We start from the raw sequence: 19,849 nt of genomic DNA on the forward strand, positions 1-19,849 counted from the left end.
GCACAGGCGGGCACCGGATCGAGGTCCTGGACCTGCCACCGGCCCCGCTCAGAACCGGCCCTGGAGCCCTAGTGCCCTCCCCCCGCGCGCCGCCGCCTCTGTGTCTGTCTCCCCTTCCTTCCCAGGTTCGACCGCCTGAGCGACTCCCCAAACTGCCCGAGAGGCCCAAAGGGCTCGGGAGTGCGGCTGTTCGGCGGCCAGGCCGGGTTCCATCTGGGGGCCGAGGGGGTCGCTGCTTGTTCAGGGCCGGCGGCTGTTCGGCCTCTCAGACACCCAGCAGCCACCCCAGGCAGATTCCGCCCCTCTTACAAGGGGTTCCGCGGGTGCCTGGCATCCCAGCCTCAAAGGAGCGATGGGCAGCGGCCGAGGAATTGGGCCCAGCGAGTCTTCTCCAGCCCAGCCCGGCCGTGCGCCCAGGGCGCCGGGATTGCCAGGGCAAGGCGCCGTCCTTTAGTCCACTCTGAACCTGAACCCACAAGTCACACGCATGTCACAGAACTCGGTCTTGCAAAGGCTCCCGCGGACTCTTCCACCGCTGCGGCAGCCGGGAGGTGCTGCTCCGCACTCCTGGGACGAACTCCGGGAGGGTTTCTCCCACCGCCCCTCGCCGGGATTGCCTTCTTTCGTTTAGCATCGTCTGGTCACCCTTCCCTGTTTTCGCTTTCCTGCCCACTGCCCCGTTCCGTCCAGAGTTCTCCCTTTCTAGATAGATCAAAATCTTCGGCCTTCCCTTGTTCTGGATTCGTCTCATTTGTTCTTTTCTACGCGGTCCCCACTCTGCTCCTGTTCTTGGCGGCGCGGGACTGGTTCACCGACTGTAGGATGTTCCCGGGAAGGCACTCTGCTTTTAAAATGTCCTGTCTGGCTTTGCCATTTTCCAATCCAAGCCGGGGCTCTTGGCCTTCGTAATCAATTCATTTTATTAATTCAGGTATAATACTTACACACACACATTATTCAGTAAGGTTGTTTTATTCAGTCAAAAGCCTTCCAATTGGTGGATAATTTTAATTTCTGAATATTAAACTACATAATATTTTGTTTGCCCTTAAGAAATTTTTTACTTTCCCACCTCTACATAAATATCACATGATAATTTTCCAATGGATGTCAGTTAAGACTGATTCTCTCAGAATCTTGGGGGCCGGGCATGGTGGTGCAGGCCTGTAATCCCAACACTTGGGAGGCTGGGGCAGGATGATTTCTATGAATTTGAGGCCATCCTGAATTGCATAGCAAGACCCTGTCTCAAAAAAAACAACAACAACAACAAAAAAAAGCCGGCTGTGGTAGCACACGCCTTTAATCCCAGCACTCGGGAGGCTAAAACAGGAGGATTGCTGTGAGTTCGAGACCAGCCTGGTCTACATAGTGAGTTCCAGGTCAGTCTCAACTACATAGTGAGACCCTGTCTCAAAAAAAAAAAAAATTGTGGGATTTTAAATGAGAAACATATAAAATTGAGCCAGATGATTTATCCTGCCACATTATATATTATGACTTTCCAAAGATTTAACAGGAAATTGATATAATATAAATAACTTTTCCTTGTTCACCAAGTAAGATTTTATTTGCTTTCTGTTAGATCACAGTAGTTCTATCTTAATAATGATAAAACAATTAGTCTTTCTACACAGATAATAATTTGGAGTGCGTATTATTTGTTTTATGTAGAATTTGTTAGATCATACCAAATAATTTTTATGTAATGTTGTTGATGAAATAGCAGAGGACTTTCACTTTCAGAAAATGACGGCAGACAGAAAAATTAGTCCATAAGGAAATTTTTAAAAAGAGACCTTTAAAATGCTAATAAAACATTCCTTTCAAAAAATGAGATTATTATGGAGAAAAAAATAAGAACCAAGACATATTATGTAAAGGTACAAGATTCCTATGATAAATGTAACTGTACTGTTTGCTTTAAATTTACCAATGAACTTAACGGGTAATGGGAGACAAGATTATCAAGGGGTAAAAATCTGACTCTGGGCAATTCAGAAAGGAGGCTGGAAAGTTGGCTGTCATTCATCTACTGTAAGTCAAGAAGAGCAAAAATGAAGCAAGTTCTGGGGACGCCTGGGAGGTAGCAGTCCCGTTTGGACAAGGGCGCAGGTCGGATGTTGAGGGAGGAAGCGTCTCCAAAGCTCCTGGCCTCTCCAGTTTGACAAGCAGATCCCAGAGTTAAGGTCCTAGCGCTGCCCGCCCGCAGGGTACCTCCTTCATCAAATCTCGGGGAGTGGGGAGACCTGGGGTTGGACTCTGGAAAGGGTGCGAGGCGGGAGGAGCCCCGCGCAGACTTTCTCAGCGCCGCCGCCACCGCCGAGGGGTCAGGGCGCCCCAGGTCCCAGCCCTCCCGCGGGGCTGCCTCCGAAAGCTCCCCTCTGGTGGCCGCTGGGATTTGCTGCAGCCGCGATAACGGAGGGGCCCCGCTATCTAATCTGGACAGCAGCAAGAACAATCCATTAGACCTCGGCATTTATCCGGGGCGGGGGAGGAGCAGGGACCGGCTGGGTGTGGCGGGCCTGGGAATTAATGAAACTCGTTCGTTCCTGTCCTCCAGACTTGCCACTGTACAGTCCGCTTCCCACCCCAGTAACGCGGAATTCTACCCATTGTCAGTGTAGGAAGGAGTAAGAATCTCTCCGGGTGGAGTCCCCTTTCTTTTCAGAGGTTCTTTCTGCTCTACACCGCCTCTTCAACTGCAGAGGGCCCTGTGAGAGCCCCGCGGTCCCCACCGGTATTCCTTGAGACTTGGAAGACCTAAATCCATCCATCCATTCTTTCACTCATTCTTTCATTTAGCAAACATTTACAAAGCTTTCTCTGCGCCAGGCATTGTGCCTGGTACTGACAGGTTAAATTATTTGCCCAAGATGAGGACTATGCTGGTGACCGGGGTGGGACCCTAAATCAACTCTTTCAGCCCCATGACTGCGCTCTCCTCTCCCCCTAGACATACAAGTCGGAGACTGGGGAGTGGGAAGGGCTCCAGAGGTTATCGGGTCCAGCCTTCCATTCAATGCAGAATCCCCTCCCCACAGGCCAGCGGCCAGGCACCTGCCTCTGCCTTCTGCCTGCTCAAGGAACTCCCGGCTCCTTCCTCCATGGCTTCCGATTGGAAAGTGGCCCAGTGGGCTGGACAGTCTTTCCCTGGGAAGGTGCCCGCCAGCCCAAAATACCCAGCGCTCAGCCCCCTTACACCGACTGTGACCTTCATGTGTTCGGCTTGGCTTTGAGCTCCAAGAGAAAGGGTTCCCGGGGCCACCCCCTCTAGCTGGTCTAGCTGGTGGACCTCTAGCCTCCAACCCAGCTGTGCTTTACCTGCCAACGGAGATGTCACAGTGGCCGGGCACTAAGCCCCTTCACATTTCATAGAGCTGTGAGCCTCTGCCAAGCCAGCCTCCCTCAGGTGCCCATAGGGAATGGGCACTTCCAGGTCAGAGGAAGACTGAAGTCAGAGCCTGGGTCCAGTCCCCACTCAGCCAGGTTACTCTGAGTGACCTTGACAAGTTAGTTCCCTTCTGTTTTCGAATAGTCTAAAAACCTGTGTCTCCATAGTTAAGCATACTACCTTTTTCAAAGATAAAATTGTTCCTTATAGTCTGAGGTTACCAAAAGCAATCTCTGGACAATAAGCTTATCACAAAGAATGTTCTGGAAGCTTTTTAGATCTGATGAGATACTGGGTGCACATCTGCCCTGCTCAGCAGAAGAGTCTAGACTCCAGTGTTAGAATAATGCGCCTCAGGCCCCACCTCTGCTCCTTACCGATGGATATCTTGGGCAGAGTACTTAACTTTGCTTTGGTGTCTTACTTTTAAAAATCCTCACAAACCTTAATGTGCCCAGTCTCCCTGGTCCCTGAAACAACTTCCATAGAACGCCGAGATCATCCGGACGTGAACATGCTCCCAGTTTGAGGCTTTTTGTTTTGGTTCTTAACCTATAACTTGAAAACTCTTCAGAAATTGAGTTTAGTATGTCTAGGAAGAGGCAGAAATTTATCTGACAAGTTAATAAATACATTTTAAGTACCTCACCCCATATTGAACATTGCTGGTGTTAGGAACTGTGGGTGCAGCCTTCGAGAAGGCAATTTGGCAGTGTGTCCCCCAAACCCTAAAAGTGTCCAGTTCTTTGATCCACTTTTTCCAGCAACAGAAATCTATTCTAAGAAAATAGAGATTTATAAGATACCTTGCTTACCAAAAATTATGATTCAATGATGACACATTGAAACATTTCATTCTTGCAGTGAGGAATAGGAAGTAGTCTAAACTCTGACGATCACAATTTACTTCATAGACTGTGCTAAATTCACGACATGGTCACTAAATTATGTTTTTTAAGACATTTAATGACTGCCAGGTGTAACGGTGCACATCTGTAGTCATACTGCTCAGGAGACTGAGCCAGGAAGATCATAAGTTCAAGGTTAGCTTGGGCCTACTCCAGGCTAGCCAGGACTACCTGGACCACACGGGGAGACCCTGCCTCTAACCCCACTCCCGAATCTTAATGACAGAACAAAGTTTCATAAAATATCTTCATTTCTATTTCTTAGTCTTTTTTAAGGGCTGGGGGTTGAACCCAGGGCCCATGCACACTAAGCCTCACACTGTACCACTGAGCTACAACCCCAACCCCTCATAATTTATTTTTTTAAATAAAATAAATTGTAAAACACACCACATTGTGACTATCCTGTTGTGAGAGAGAGAGAGAAAGAGAGAGAGAGAGAGAGAGAGAGAGGAGAGAGAATTTTCATCATGGTTCTTTGGGTGGAGTGTGATGGACACTGAATCTTGTTTTCATAGTTATGCTTTTCTGTATTCCCAAATGAGCTGCAGTGGGGTTGTGTTATTTGAAATTAGAAAAAAGAGATATTTTCAGAGAGATAGGGAATACTAAGCAGGCCCAAGACAGGTCAGTCTTCCTAGAATTTCTATGGCCCTTCTGTTTTCCTTATCTGGTTAAGGGAATTCAGATTGAGTCCCTAAACTCAACTCAGTGGTATCCAACTTCAATCCTGCTTCCTGCTGGAGAACTTCCGAATGCGAATGTGATGGAGGGATTTTCTACAAAAGGGCCTCCCCTCCCCTGCACAGAGCGTTTTCCAGCAACTCAGTCGTCTCCAACTTCCCTGGCAACCTTGAGTGTTTCTGAAACTGAAAAAACAAGAGTCCAAGTTCTTGTAACTATTCCCTGGCTCACAACCCCTCTGCTGGACAGAGGATGCAGGAACGCAGGGCCAGGTGCGTGTCCAGCTGCAAGGCAGGCTGATTACTCCACTGGCCTGGGAGAGGAGGAAGGAGGGGAGAGGGGAGTCAGACCCACAGCAGCAGCCAAGAAACCCGTGTGGGTGTTCAGAAAGGAAGACCTTCCTGAAGGCCAGAGAGTTACAGCCCAGCTGTGACTGGAGACCAAAGGAATTGCTAGACAACTTTTAGTAAGTGGGAGTCCTTCCCCGTCCCACCAGTGCTGGGGACTAACCCTGGGTCTTGGCACTGAACTACATCCAAAGTCTCTTTTTCAAATTTTTGAGACATGATTTCCCCAGCTACTCAAACTGCAATCCTCGTGCCTCAGATTCCCAGAGTGCTGTGGTTACAGGTATGTACCACCACCATGGCCTTCAGGAGTCATGTTTGAAACTGAAATTGCTGCAGCTGTGAGGAAATAGGTAGCCATTTTCAGAGACTAAGGTTGCCTCCCGCTTGTTTTACAAGCTGTGTGCAGGGCTGGGGGGCACAGGACAGAGCTAGGAACAGTGGTAACAAAGAAATGCCAACAAAACCCCATCATAGTGCCAGGCACGGTGGTGCACACCTGTAATCCCAGCACCTGGGAGGCTGCCGCAATAGGATCGAGGCAAGTTCCAGGCCAGCCTGGACTGAAGAGTGAGTCCAAGGCCAGCCTGAACTACATAGCAAGATCTTGTTTTCAAAAAAACCATTCCAAACTGAGGTAACCTTCAAAAGGCCTTGCACTGTTTTTGTTGTGATGTAACACATCCCATCTAGGTAATGAAGGTACAAGTAAAGAGATGACGACCGTTTCATTAGCAAATAAATTGTATTCTGAATATAGTAAAGGATATGAATACCATTTCCATCTTCTCTCTCCAAGTCCTATACTTTTCTTAAATTTGGGCTCAGCCTTTGCTGTGGGGCTGGTTGGGTGGTTGTTGGTAAAGGGACATCGGCAGATTGTTGCGCACTGCAGAGTGCTAGGTTCTTGCAGAGTGCAGTGGTTTCAACCTCTGCTCACCACTGCCCCTGTGTCTACAAAGCAAGACCCACTGGGGTGCCATAGTCATCTCCATGCCTGGTCACTGCAAGGTCCTGGCTTAGAGAAAGGTCTCACAGGGCCAGGCTCCCTTTTGCTCCCTGGATTTTCTACAACCAAGGCCTTGGCAACAACCGGTTTTTCTGGCCCCATCTCTGGGGAGAGTCAAGCCTAAACCCTAGCAGACCATCCGTGCCACACTACAGGAATTGTGCACCCCAAAGCAAGAGGTAGGAGAGGAGAGGAGGAGGCGCGTGTGTCCCAAGCCTCCTACCCCCAGAAAGGCTTCTGTCTCCCAGCTGCTGGTCCCTAGGTGTGTGGCTCAGTGTGACTCAGTGACAGCTGCTGCTTTTCTCATCACTGCATCACTTAGCATCGCCAGCAGTGTCGCCTTGGCACAGATTTGTACTAAACACCCAGAAACCCAGAGAAGCATCCTAGGCTCTCAGTCTTTGTATAACTTTTAGATAATTTCCACTTGTAGTGAAAACAGAGGGAGGGAAGTCAAACATTCTTCCTCTTGGGCCTGCTCGGAACTGCATGACCAAACAAGCAGCTTGGTCCCACATCCCTGAACTGGAACCGTGGGTACCACTTCCGGTGTAAGATGTACCCCGTCAGTCCCCGTGGAGACCCTCTGGCTGTCAGTGCAGGTATTATTAGAGGACCATGCCTGTTTGTAGATGAGAAAACTGAGACTCAGAAATGTTGCACTGCCAAAGGTCACTCCGCTGATAAGTAACAGAATTAAACTCCGATGTCCTGCTCTACGAAGAGAGGCTTCTCCACCCTCTTGGGACTTGCCAGGGGTGCATGAACTTATGCACTGCATTATAATTGCTCTAATAGGTGTGATCAGGGCTCTAACATTTACTCACCCAAAACCAATGGCATTGCAAAGCGACAGAGTGACAGGGCTGCTGGAGCCAGTCGGCCCCTCTTTCCTTTTGAAGGTGTGGTTCAGGGAGGTTAAATGATTTTCCAAAGGTCACTCTGTGAGCTAGTAGAAAATGACCAATGCCATTTTTAAAAATTAGTTAAAAGAACTGCCTACCAAGCCCATTTTTATGGCTTATTTTAAGCAGGTTAATAAGTATACCAGGTACAGCTTTAAACCCGACCAAGTAAATGCTGACACTAGTTTATAGATTGGGCTGATAAGTAGCAATAAGGAATTATTCCTCCCTCATTTATCATTCAGCCTCTCCAAGGTGCACATTATAAAGTGAAGCAAATAGCAGTTCAAGAGCTCCCATGCATGTGAGATCAACATGTTGAAAATAAACTGGTTTACAAAGCCATACATTTTTATAATGAGCCTCTGCCTGTGGTCTCTGAGATGTGAAAAAGGAAAATTTAGGAAAATTATTTGCATTTCATATTTCTTATTCAGAATCTTATATTTGAGTTCAGATATTTTCAATCACTAATTTATTCTGTATACCTACTTGTGCCCAGTGCTGCAGGGGTTTTTAGAAATCGTATTATGAATAAAACTTCAGGTATCAGGAATGTTTTAAGCTTAAAGGGGTAACAAAATAAAATGCAGGGAAAAGGGCTGTGCACACAAGCCGATCTCAACACCCCAGCCCTTGGGATAAGCATTCTGCAGAATGCCCAGAGGCAGCAGGTACCAGGGAAAGCAGGGAGCCAGGCTGCCTGGGGCGGCTGGGGAGCCCAACATGGAGCAGAGGAAGCAGCCGGCCCGCCCCCATCTCTGTCATGAGAATGGGCTCCAGAAACATCACGGGCGGAAAACAAGACAGTGAATCAATGGCCAGTGAAGGACCTCATCCAAAACTCCAGGAAGCTCAAACAAAGGCTGCAGAGATGAACGGGGACCCAGAGGCTGCAATAGCAGTTAGAATATTGGTAGCATGTGCTGAAAATGCATAAACTCAACTAATGGCTTGCTGATTTGGGAGGTCAATGCCAATAAATTCCCATGTTCAAAAGCACTGTTCATTTCATTTTTAGCAATTCCAGTTTGCCAATGGCAGACCTTAGGCCCAAAGTTCAATGTGAATAGCAGGAGAAGCTACAGATCCAAAAGTGACTTCACTCTTAGCTGCCCCGGCAGGAACCTGAGGAGATCAGGAACAGCCCAGGTTCTGGTCCTTAGTGCCTTCCACGGCCCCTCAGCTCTGGGCCCTGCACCCCTAAACTGGATACTCTGCCCAGTGTGAAGAGAACACAGAAGATACACACTCAGAACCCTCGACCTGCTGGATGCCAAAACAGACTGGGTGAGCTTGAGGTGCTTCTGCAAGGATGACCAGATAATGAGGGTGAATCACACAGGACCCACATGCACTGGCAGTCACACAGGGGTCACCCAGGAGGCCTGCCTTGGACAGTCCACAACACAGCTTACCCTAGCCAACAGTGAGAATGGGAAGGAGAGCCAAGCCCGGACCCCTGTCCTCTATACCCTTCTCTACTCTGCCATCTTCATTTTGAAGGCTGGAAACCTAGGCGCCCACAAGACAGTTGGGATGATAATCACAGATGCATTGTGGGCCTAGCCCCCACATGGGCTTTGATTCTCCCCAGTCAAAGGCGAGCACAGGATGCTGTGTTGTGAATGCCCGTCACTGCTGACCCTGTACCCGATCCTCAGGCCCCTACTCATTCTGCCTCTGGCCGGGCCAGGGTCTCCCTGCTAAAGGTGGGAGCCACACCAGGCTCCCAGGCTCCCAGGGCTGCCTTATCTCTAATCCTCTCACTCTGGTGATTGCACCATGGTGAGGAAAGTTTGGCCTTGGGATTCAGATTTATGGAGGGAGACAGCAGCTCCTACATCCCCCCATTAGAATGAAAAGCAGGCCATGACCAGGACCTCAAGATGTCTCATCCTGGCCTTCACACTCAATGCCTTGTGACTCTGGATAAGTCTGCATCCCTTTCTGGGTGCTAGTGGCTCATTTAGAAAATTAGCAGATTGGACCAGACTCCTCCTGGCCCCTCACAACTGCACTGTTCCACATCAGTGTCACAAAGAGGCTATGCATCGCTAAGTGGTACTGGGGCCATGGTCACCCCAACAGCAGGAGACTCAGGCTGAGGTGCTGATGAGGCATCATGGGACATCTTCTGCCTCTCTGCTCACACAGGGGAGAAGGGACCACAACATGTGTGTTCCAGCCACATCCCTGGCTCTGCAGCCTCAGTCATGCATGGTACCGAGTGTGCTGTATAAGAACGCGCTGGCAGTTTTCTGAATTAACTCAAAATACTTTTCAAAACACCTACTTAGTGGAAAATATAAAGGTGTCAGAGTGGGACTTCTGCCCTTGAGGAGACAGAAATTTGTGGAAAAAGGGCATGAAAACAGTCAAGTGAAGAGATCAAACTGACCTACAGTAAAGTCTGTGGAGCCAGAGGAGGGAGAGGGATTGGCTCTGGAAGGGAGTTGAAAGGGCTTTGTTTTCTTTTAAGCAGATGTAGGAGAAAATTCTTCGTTGTTAGTTTGTGTGGTGCTCAGGATGGAACACAGGGCCTCTCTCCTGCTCTACTGTCTGGCCCACTCCTCCCCAAAGAAAACTATTCTTTGCCTCTCTGTCTCTTGTAGAACCAGTGCTTTTCTTTTCAGTTCTGGAACTGAACTGTTCAATGTTAAATCTTTGTCTTTACTTTGTTTTGTATTTTGCGACACGGGGGATCAAACTCAGGACCTTGTACTTGTGAGGCAGGCACAGTGCCATTGAGCTAACTCCCCAGCCCCTTGATGTTAAATTTTGGTTCTGCCACTGGACAAGTTACTTCAAACTCATGTCTTAGCTTCTCTACCTGTAAAATGGGAGAAGCTGTGATTGTGTAGCTAAAAAAGACAATTCATGCAACTCACTTGACACCATGCCTGGCACGCTGTGATATTCAGTGTTCACCGTCACTAGATAAATGTTTGCCCGATGAAGGGACTGCCAAGCCTTTCACCTGACACACTGAAATGGGCCCCCATTTTGAGCTCCTCACGGACACGCTCATGTCTATAGGTGAGACTGGCCGGGGCTGCTGCCCTGCCATTGATTGGGGCAGAACCATCGGCTGTGCAGATTGGCCCAATTCAGAGAAAGGCATTTGAGCTTAACATCACACAGTATCGTAGGAAGGGACTCAGGAGATGGTTTAGTACGGTCTCTTTGTTTCACAGACAGAACACTGAAGCTTAGAGAACTGACCCGGTGGCAGCTCTCATTTTGTCATTTTGCAGCTGGCTATGACAGGAGTCAACCCTGAGGCCTGACGCCAGGTCTATGGGCCCGCATTGTCCTTGCTGAGGCCTCTGTCCCCATGCTCTTCACCTGAGCTGCACACAAGGATCCTGAGTCACAGTCACCGCCTCGCTCTCCTGCTGCACACTGGAGGAGAGAACTCCTGCACTTCATGTCCTGGATAACATTAAAGGCTGAATGAGAGTCCTTGCCTGTCCAGAGCTAGCCCTGAGTGGAAAACAAAACAGAAATCTCCACTTCCTAAACACCCCGTGTTTTGTATTTCCGCGTTGCATTTCTCTCAATTAGTGAAAGTGCTTTCCAGGCAATCTGCTCCAGACCTACCTTAGTGCCACCCACAGAGAAGGTGGCCTGGGGGCTACAAAGGGCAGGTAATGCAGGAGGGGGCTGGGCAGCACTTCCCAGTCTGTCAGACCTCAGGTGACAGCCAGGCTGCCTTTCTCCTCCTGCCGAGAGGGAAAAGGAGGCGAAAGCAACACAGACTTCTGCCCGGAAATTAACCAGAGGGGCAGAAGGAACGGCTCTCCTTGGAGCTTCTCAAGCAAGGCAGCTGAAACATCTTCCCTGTGACAAAAATAACACTTGCTCAGGGAGGACGGGAAAGGAACAAAAGGGGGAAGCCACGCAGGGCTCCACTGTCCTCACCTGTAGAGGAGCTTGGCTTTATTACCTGCTGATCTTATCTGTCACTTTATGTTTGTTTGTTTGTTTGTTTGGCACCTGGGATCAGAACCTTGTGCTTGAGAAACCACTGAGCTAAATCCTGGCCCTCCGTCACTTTATGAGAAGCCGAGTGAGCCCTAACTGGATGGCTTCCTCCTCCGAGCCTGGCTTGCCCTGCCGAGTGGTCTGGACCCTCTGGCCACTGAGTCCTCAACGTGTGGCAAGAAGGTGAACTGCAGCCGCGTCCCGACCTGTCACCCAGCCCACATGCATCCCTGGGCATCCGCAGTGTGGACTCCGACTGTGCCTGCCGGTGCACAACAACGCCGGGTCTGCACAGGACAGCTGGGGTGGGAGGTCTGGAAAGAGAGGAAAGAGAAGGTAAAAGGAGAGGGACACTCACACATCCAGAAACTGTGCTCCTGGAATTCGTTTTGGAGTTCTTGCTCCTCCCACCCGTTTTCCCAAGAGTCGTTTCTTTTTGGCGTCTTTTGTTTTCGGTGAACCCGGGGCCCTTGCTTCATCTGAAACCGCAACCCCACCCTGCGTGCGTGCATGCTCATGCGCGCGCGCGCACACACACACACACACACACACACACACACACACACACTTTTATTTGGGGACAGGGTCTCAATAATTCACTCACTTGCTAAGGCTCAGACTTTCATACTCCTGCCTCAGCCTCCCAGAGCGGTGTTTACAGACCCGCGCTAGTGCCTTTCAGTGGTTTCCAGGCCCGAGGCTGACCCTTGGGATTCCTCGGTGCCCTTTTCTGCATTGTTCTCCACAGTTCGGAGATAGAATGGTGAATTCCTGTGCGCTCAGTTTGCGTGGTGCCCAGCGCTGAGTAAGGACTCCGGGGAGGGACCCGGCATGGCCACGTTCACAGGCCTTTGGTTGGGGATGACAGAGCGCAGACCTGGAGCCCAGCCTACCGGTCAGAGGGACCGCAGGGCAGGCGGATTTAGCTCAGTGGTACAGCCACCTGCCTCGCAAGCTCAAGGTCCCGAGTTTGATCCTCTTACCAAAAACAAAACAACAACAACAAAAAGGGATGCAGTGCTTGGCATCCGCCGGATTTACCAGGCCTCCCTGGCAGGGCTGGGGCCCCTCCTGCGCCCCCAGCCGTCTGCCGCCCCGCCAGGAGTCTGTCTGAATCCTCCTCTTCCCTTCTCACCTTTTGTTCTTTGGCTGCTTCATTAGCAAGCTCTCCAGGAGTTGGGATGGGCGTTCTGAGAAATTCGCTGGGTCAAACTGCTCTTTTTCTTCTTCCTTCTAACAGGAAACACATTGTTTTGTGGGGCAGTGGTTTCTTTTTGTCTCAGTGATGTTTACTTAGTAGGGTTATTGGTTTTTTAAATTCAGGTGTAAAGGATGAAACTGAAGTCACTGGTGGATGGCTGTGTCTGCTAACCTTCACATGGGTTTATCTTTCCGTTACCGCAGAGGTTTGTCTGGAGTTAGAAACCCTGATTTATCAACGAGTCTGTAGGGAGGCAGTGGCCTCCATTAGGGGATCTATTGCAGCCCTGGTACAGTGATCTGTCTTCTGGCACCATCCCTCATCCCTGTCCCTTTACCTGCCAGGCGCCCCCTCCTTGTGAACATCACAAACTCCCCTTAAGCACAGTGACAATGACTTACAAGTCGGAGCCCTCTCTGTGTTGCCTGTGACCCTAACTGGGCCCCTCACTCCTGCTCTCAGGCTGAGCCCCGGGACCAGCAGAACAGACTCCTGCCTCTACCTCCTGGGTCCCTTGCTCCCCTCCTCCTCCCAACGGGTTCCTGGAGGAGCCGCCCAGGTTGCTGTCAGCCAAAATCCCTGGGTGTCTGCCTTCTGGCTCCTGGACCCCCAGGAAGCCAGACCACTCCCGCATCCCCTGCCCAAGCCTGGCAGAGGCGGAAATGGGAGTAGTTTCCTGGAAGCAGGAGCGTACCTGGGCTGTGCACTAGTGTCACCCGGGCTACAGACAGGCTAGTGCCCCTGGGGTGAGCCTGAGAGGACCAGCCATGTAGCCTGGGTCCTTTGAAGACAAATGCAAGGCTAAATCACTCTTCTGAAACGGGAGCCAAACACATGCCAGGACGAACAGAAGGGGTGAAGAATCTTCTCCTGCCCTCCTGCTTTTTAGGAAGTCAGATTAATTGGCATGTAGTTTACATACATCAATTCACTCCTTTCTATGTAGTTTTGTGGGGTTTGAAAAAAACACAAATCAGGGAACCATCACGGCAATCAAGATATCAGTTTCTGTACATCTCCCAATTCCTCCCCCTCCCCACAGTTTAGCCTCCCTCCTGTCCTGGAAGTGGGTTCTTGGAATCTTCTTCCGCTTGGCTGCCTGCTTGGGGATGACCTCCACGGCCTTGGCTGTGTACTTCACTCTTCTGTTCCTGAGCGAGCGGCATTTCGGGGATTTTGTCGTCACCTCTTTCATCTGTGTGTGTTCCAGTTTGGGGCAACAATGAGCAAAGTTGTAGGTTTTGAAGACACCAGTAATATCCTCTTGTGATCAAAACAAAGCTTCTAATGCTCTCTCCTTATCCCGGGGCACATCACACCTGGTCCATCTGCTGGGTCTGGAACAAAGAGTGGGTTCCTCCCAAGCAGTGATTCATGAAAGTGTGTGTGTGTGTGTGTGTGTGTGTGTGTGTGTGTGTGTGAAAAGAGGCTGAATCCAGAGCTTTTGAAGTGGAGTAAAGACAATCTAGTCACATGATTATGGAGAAATTGGTCGCTCTTGAGAAATTAATCACTCTTGACCGATAAGGTTAAGAAGTGCTAGCTTGGGGCAGCACGTAGACAGAGGAGGCTGAGAAGTCCTTTATTCCCCTGTTCAGAGCCCTGTGCCTGTTCAGTACAAAGCTGGAATTGGGCAGATCTGGGAGCTCCTGCGGGCACCTTCCCAAGGCTGAGCTCTGGACCAGCAGAACAGACTCCCGCCTCTGCCTCCTGGGTCCCTTGCTCCCCTCCGCATCCCAGCAGGTTCCTGGAGGAGCGGCCCAGGTTACTGAGTCACAACCCCTGGGCATCTGCCTTCTCCCTGTGCTAGGTTCCAGGTGTTCCTCACCTTCAGACCCCGTCTTCCAGATCATGGTCTCTCTTTAGGTCCTGCCCTTGGGCAACTTGCTGGTCCTTAGCACCTGTGCTGAGAAGGGGCAGAGTCAGGATGATATAGACTTTAAAGGGAGGGCACTGTCGGGAAGAGGTGTGCGCTCTCAGTCCACCCAGTTGTGAAGTGGGAATGCAGTAAGCAGTACCAGAGATGAGATGCAGCTGGCTCCGTGGCAGGGCACCTGTCCGGTGTGTGCCAGGCCTGGAGTTGCAGCTCAGAACCTTGGGGAAGAACTCTCAGAATACGGTAAGTGTCCTTTGGACAGAAAAGGGGTGGGCAGCTGGCCAAACTCCAGGAACACTTTCCTCCAAGCTGGAGCCAGGGTGAGGAAGCGGCAGAGCCCTTGGTACCTGCTGCAGCCTCATGGGCCAGGATGCTCATCTGAGGTCTTGGGGTCCTGGATGGGTCCTCACTGGCCAGCACAGCAGGACCTCATGTGTTGGTGTCCCGGGACCTGGGCTAGCAAGGCAGGCAAGCAGGTGAAGCATGGGTTTCACACTTGGGCTTCTCCTTGCTTGACATTTTCCTGTCTGTCACTGGGCAGTAGCTGTGCCAGGTCTGGGCACCCACCTGGGTGGCGTCCCCAGCTCCAGGTGACCCAGTGCTCCTTCTCTTGACTGAGGGTGTGGGCCTATTCGGAAGCAAAAGAGCCAGCTCTGAGGGAACCAGTCTGGGGCGTGGTGGGCAGCAGTGCCCTCCCCACCGCTCACCTCTGTCCTCCCCAGCCCGGGTGAGGAGAGCCCTGGACTCCAGGTGACCCTTTCCCTGGCTTGTCCCCTGTCCACCTGTCCACCTGGAGGGACCTTTCCCTTTGCCTTTTCTGTCTGTGGTTCCCAGTCTCTCCCCGTCGCTAAATCTCTCGACTCCTAGATCCTCATCTTTCCCTGGCAGTACCTCTCTGTCTGTTTCTGTCTCTGATTTTCTCCATTCCACCCCATCCCCACCCTTGCTACAGCACTTTTTACCATTTAACATTCTATATACTTCACTTATTATCTGACGTCCATCTATGGAACAGAAAATGTACTTGAGGACAGATAATTTCTGTCTTTAGTTCCATGGTGAATATCCATCGAATTCAGGACCTAGCACTTGTGATGCAGTCGCCATGCCACTGAGCTCAATCCCCCGCCAGCTCTCCGGCTGGCTTCCTTGGCACACCACCCCCTCACAACCTGTCCTCTTCTCCCTGCCCTCTTGTTCTGTCACCCTGTTTTTCTCTGCGCTGTGCTAGATGCAGCCCTGTCTTTCCAGAGTTGATGGGTCTGGCTGTCCTGAGTGTCAGAAGTTACCTACCACCCTCTGTCACCAGTGTTTCAGGGCTCCTCTGCCTCCCTTGCTAATGGCTGCTGCTTCTGTGCCTAGCTGGGTTCTCTGAGCTAAACTTGACCTCTAAAATTCTGGCAGTGCCCCCAAATCCCTTCTTCCTGCAGACCTCTGGCACCCTAGTTCCTTAAAGGCAGCCTAGATTCTGGCCAGCCTCTGTGTTGGGGGGTGGGGGGACCACAGGGCTCCCAGAAACTGGGACCGGACCTCTTTGCCCAGCCTGCATCCTAGCATTCTGCTGTGGGGAACAGCATTGAGGCCGGCACCTTCTGAGCCCTCCTGTGGGAGCTTTTCATTCTCCATGTCCCGACACCTTGAGGTGCTATTAGTAACTTCGACCATTCAACAAACCTTTATTGAACACCTACCTCCGGAGTGTGTGTGTGTGTATGTGTGTGTGTGTGTGTGGAGTGTGGACAATCAGCCACAAATAAATGAATCTATAACTCCAAAGCACAGATGACCTATGAATAAAGCAACTGAACATTTTGTGTAATCTGAGAATTTTAGCCACGCTCTGGCTCTGGGCTCAGTGCCAATGGGATTGCAGCTTTGAAAGTCTGACTCTTGGAGGCTGAAGCAAGAGTATCACACATTCATCCCAGCCTGGGGCAACCTAGTGACTTAAAGAGAGCCTCTCTCAAAATTAAAAATAAAAATGAAAATAAAAAAGAAGTCTGGGGTGTATCTTAGTACAAAGGCCCCGGGTTTAATCTCCAGTTCCCCCTACCCCCCAAAAAAACAAGTTTGGGGAAGACCCAGGAATGAGAGAATTGAGGTCTGAAGGGAGGGCAGCTTTGGTCCCTAGAGCGCTTGCAGGCTGGGACCAGCCCTGCTTTGGTCTGAGCAGTGGGCGCTGGCAGCTTCCTCCTGCAACTGTTCGCCAGGACCTCGGAGGACCAGGAGGGGAGTGGAGTCACTGTGACTGCAGGAAGGTGCTGAACACAGCAACAGCGGCGGCTACAGTGCCCGCCCCACCCCGCCCCGCAGAGCTGGGAATCAGACCCCTGGCAGAGGGTTTCAGTTCTGGGCTTGCTGCCCATCCCGAGACCATAGAGCACACGTCTCATTGTAACCTTCCAGAACCTGTGCTCCCAGACAACTGCGTTTTGCCTTTCTCGTAGTTTATGAGGCCTCTCATCGTTTTAAATTGATTTTGAAATATCAAACGTGCTCACCAAAGGAAATCCAGAGATTTTTAAAAAGCAAAATGATGGTTGCAAAAGGTGTTGAAGGCAGAACAAAGTAAAACGGAACCGAGCTACAACTCAAGAATCTAGATTGGAGACCTCCTTCCTCTCGCCAGCTCTGTCACAGGGCCGCCTTCCTGCCTTACCACCTCCGGGCTTCCCGGGTCATAAAATGAGGATGGCAACACTTTCTAGCCTCCTTCTGGCCTCACAGTGTTGTTTGCTAGAGAAACATGGAATTTGAAAGGGACTTGAAATCTGGAAGGGACTGTAAAACACGAGGGCGGTGGCACCCACTGGGTCCAACGCCCAACAGCATTTGTACAGCAAGACCATTACATTAACTAGCGCTGCTTCCTCCTCACCTTGTGAGGCAAGAAGCAGCTGAAAGACCAAACCCAGGGTTCGGAGTTCGGAGTTCGGTTCCTGCTAGGAGGAGACTAGAGCCCCTTGTCCCCTGCCCTACCCTCAAGAAATCCAAGTGTCCAGGAAGGGGCCCCCCAAACAAAACGAAAGGTAGGTCTACCTGGCTTTGCCGTTTGATTCATTCTCCATTTCTGCATTAGCAGAGTCTGGCGCACTGGGGGGGGGACCTGATGGTGTCACTGGCTGTGGTAGAGGGGACCCGCGTGGGCCCTGCAGGGACGGAGGACGGAGGAGGGGCCCTGCCGCAGCAGATTCGCTGGGTGCGGGTCGCTCTGCACGTTTGCCGCGGAGACTGCAGCCCAGCAGAGGCTGTCCGCACCCTGGAGGAACATTCTCCAGGACTCGGCTTAATTTATGGAGCTCCCTCTGACTCTTTCTCTTGGATTTTCTTGTTTCCCGTCAAAAGCATGGAGATCTTGGTTGGAGGAGGCAGATTGTTTTTATTTTTCTCTGGAATGGGGAATGGGAGGTTTGTTCCTGCTGGGTGCCAAGGCCTCCGTCCCCCAGAACCTGAGACTGTGGCCCCCAATATTACACTAGGTTTGCAGCCGCCTTGTGTGCATCCCACCAGAAACGCACTGGAACACCGACGCTGAGAGACCCTCATTAGTCTCACCAGGACACTTGACGTTCGTTGTTTTTAAATTTATTTTTCTGAGGAATTCAGAGTTCATTCCTCTGTCCCTGGAGTTTAACCTACAAGTTTGTCTTTACTTGGGTACAGACCAGCTAATGCACCAGGAGCCTTCATGAAACGGAAACTTGATGTATTCTTGAGTCCTTGGGAGAATCTTTCTAGAGTTTTACAGAACATCTGAATAATTCCTCCTCAAAAGTCTCACTGCTGGCGGTGAGGTCCTTAGACCTCAGCACTCAAGAAAAGAGAAGTCAAAGAAAAAATACATTGATGTTGCCCACGGTGCTAAATTCTCCCTGAAGGCTATGGGAAAAGAAAGAGGAAAGAGGACGGGAGAGGGCCTGGGCCACCTTCCGCAGGCCAGTCCAGGGACGCCCTCCTTAAAATAGTCACAAGTCTGAACCTCTGACACCCACCCCACCCCCAGCGGCCTCCAGGGCAAGGGCGAAGCCTGGGAACCCGGGGCAGCAGAGAACTCCTCCAACCGCCTAGCTAGTGAGGCCTTGAAATGCTCTCCCTCCTGGCAACGAGATGGGGTCGCGCTGGTCCCCCCCGCCCCGCCAAGGGAGGATCGGAGGAGTGAAGCAGAGAGGCCAGGAGGGAGGGAGGGAAACCAAAACACCCCAAAAGAGTAGACATTGGGTAGCCACGCCATCTGTCCTTGGGATGAGGCCTTGGGAGCACTGGGAGGCAGGAATTTTCCTGGGCCATGGGCTCATAGCTTCCAGCCCAGGAGAAGGCTGCTGGTGGGTAGCATGGGTAAAGGACCTCAGCATGGGACCTGACCTAGAGCCCTGGCCAGGGGAATCCGGGGGTCACACGCCACACAACAGGGGACCCACAACAGCCACACGGAGAAAGCCTGCTGCCGCCCCCCAACTCCTGCGTGGAGGAGACTGAGGGGAGCAGGGATCCCCGGGTTGGTGACGCTTGGTGAGGGCCACCTGAAAGTCTGAGAGGATCCTGCGTGGGGCAGCTGGTGTCCTCAGCCACGGAGAGGACCTTCCTCTCCGCCGGACACTATGTCCCAGGTCCCTGGTTTGTTGTATGCTGCCTAGTCCCCAGCTTCGGCCCTTTCCGCCCTCTAAAGGAAGCTCCAGGAAGGCAGAGCTGGGACCTCCCGAATCTGCAGCCCCAAGTACTCGCAGAGAACGCTGGAGTAGGCCTCGCTCGGCTCGCCCCGGGCCCAAACTTCAGTTCGACAGAACCCTCCCTGGGCCCCTCCACCGGCCTTTGGCTTAGCGCTTCTCCCGCCCTTCCCAAAGTGGATGAGGGCAGACGCCGCGGGACCTGGGGGCAGGGCGGGCGGGCAGGAGGGTCTCCCCCTAAATTACCAGGCCTCAGGGTCCAGGTGCCCCGCTCCACTCCTGGGGCGGCGTCCGTGTGTCCACTGCAGCAGCCCCGAGCCCCGGAGGCCTCAGTTTACTCTCCTTTCTCTGGCTGCCCTGGACTCCACACCCCTGCTTGGGGGAGAGAATTCCCCATGCAGTTGCATTCGCTCAGTTCTTCCTCTGGGATTTTCCTGAGAATCCCGGGAGTTGGCCACGATCCCACCGTGTGGGGGGGTTTCCTTCCAGTTAGCCCACGTCCCAGCCTGGTCCTCAGCGCCCGGGGTCCCTCCCACGGCCAGGGAGTCCACAACCTATTTCCCATGTGGAAGCTCGTGTCATCCAGGCCTCCTGAGCGAGCAGCGTGCGCGGGTTTCTTTCAGGGTGGTAACCCACCCCCCTGGACTCTCTAATCTGGTGTCAGAAACCTGGACTGGGGAGAGAAAATCGGCCTCTCCAAAAAAAAGAAAAAACCCCAAAACAAACAAAAAAACCCCTCGCAACTGAAAGCGTGAGAGCCACCGGGCGACTTGTTATCTGGGGCTGAAGGCTACGGTAATCGATGGGTTATTTTTACGCGGTAATAGGGCCCTGCGATTGCTCTATTAACCTTTAGACCTGTCTGAGGGACGCT

Source organism: Fukomys damarensis, unplaced genomic scaffold (assembly GCF_012274545.1).
Source record: "Fukomys damarensis isolate Sample0158 unplaced genomic scaffold, DMR_v1.0_HiC HiC_scaffold_18, whole genome shotgun sequence".
Taxonomy (NCBI): Eukaryota; Metazoa; Chordata; class Mammalia; order Rodentia; family Bathyergidae; genus Fukomys; species Fukomys damarensis.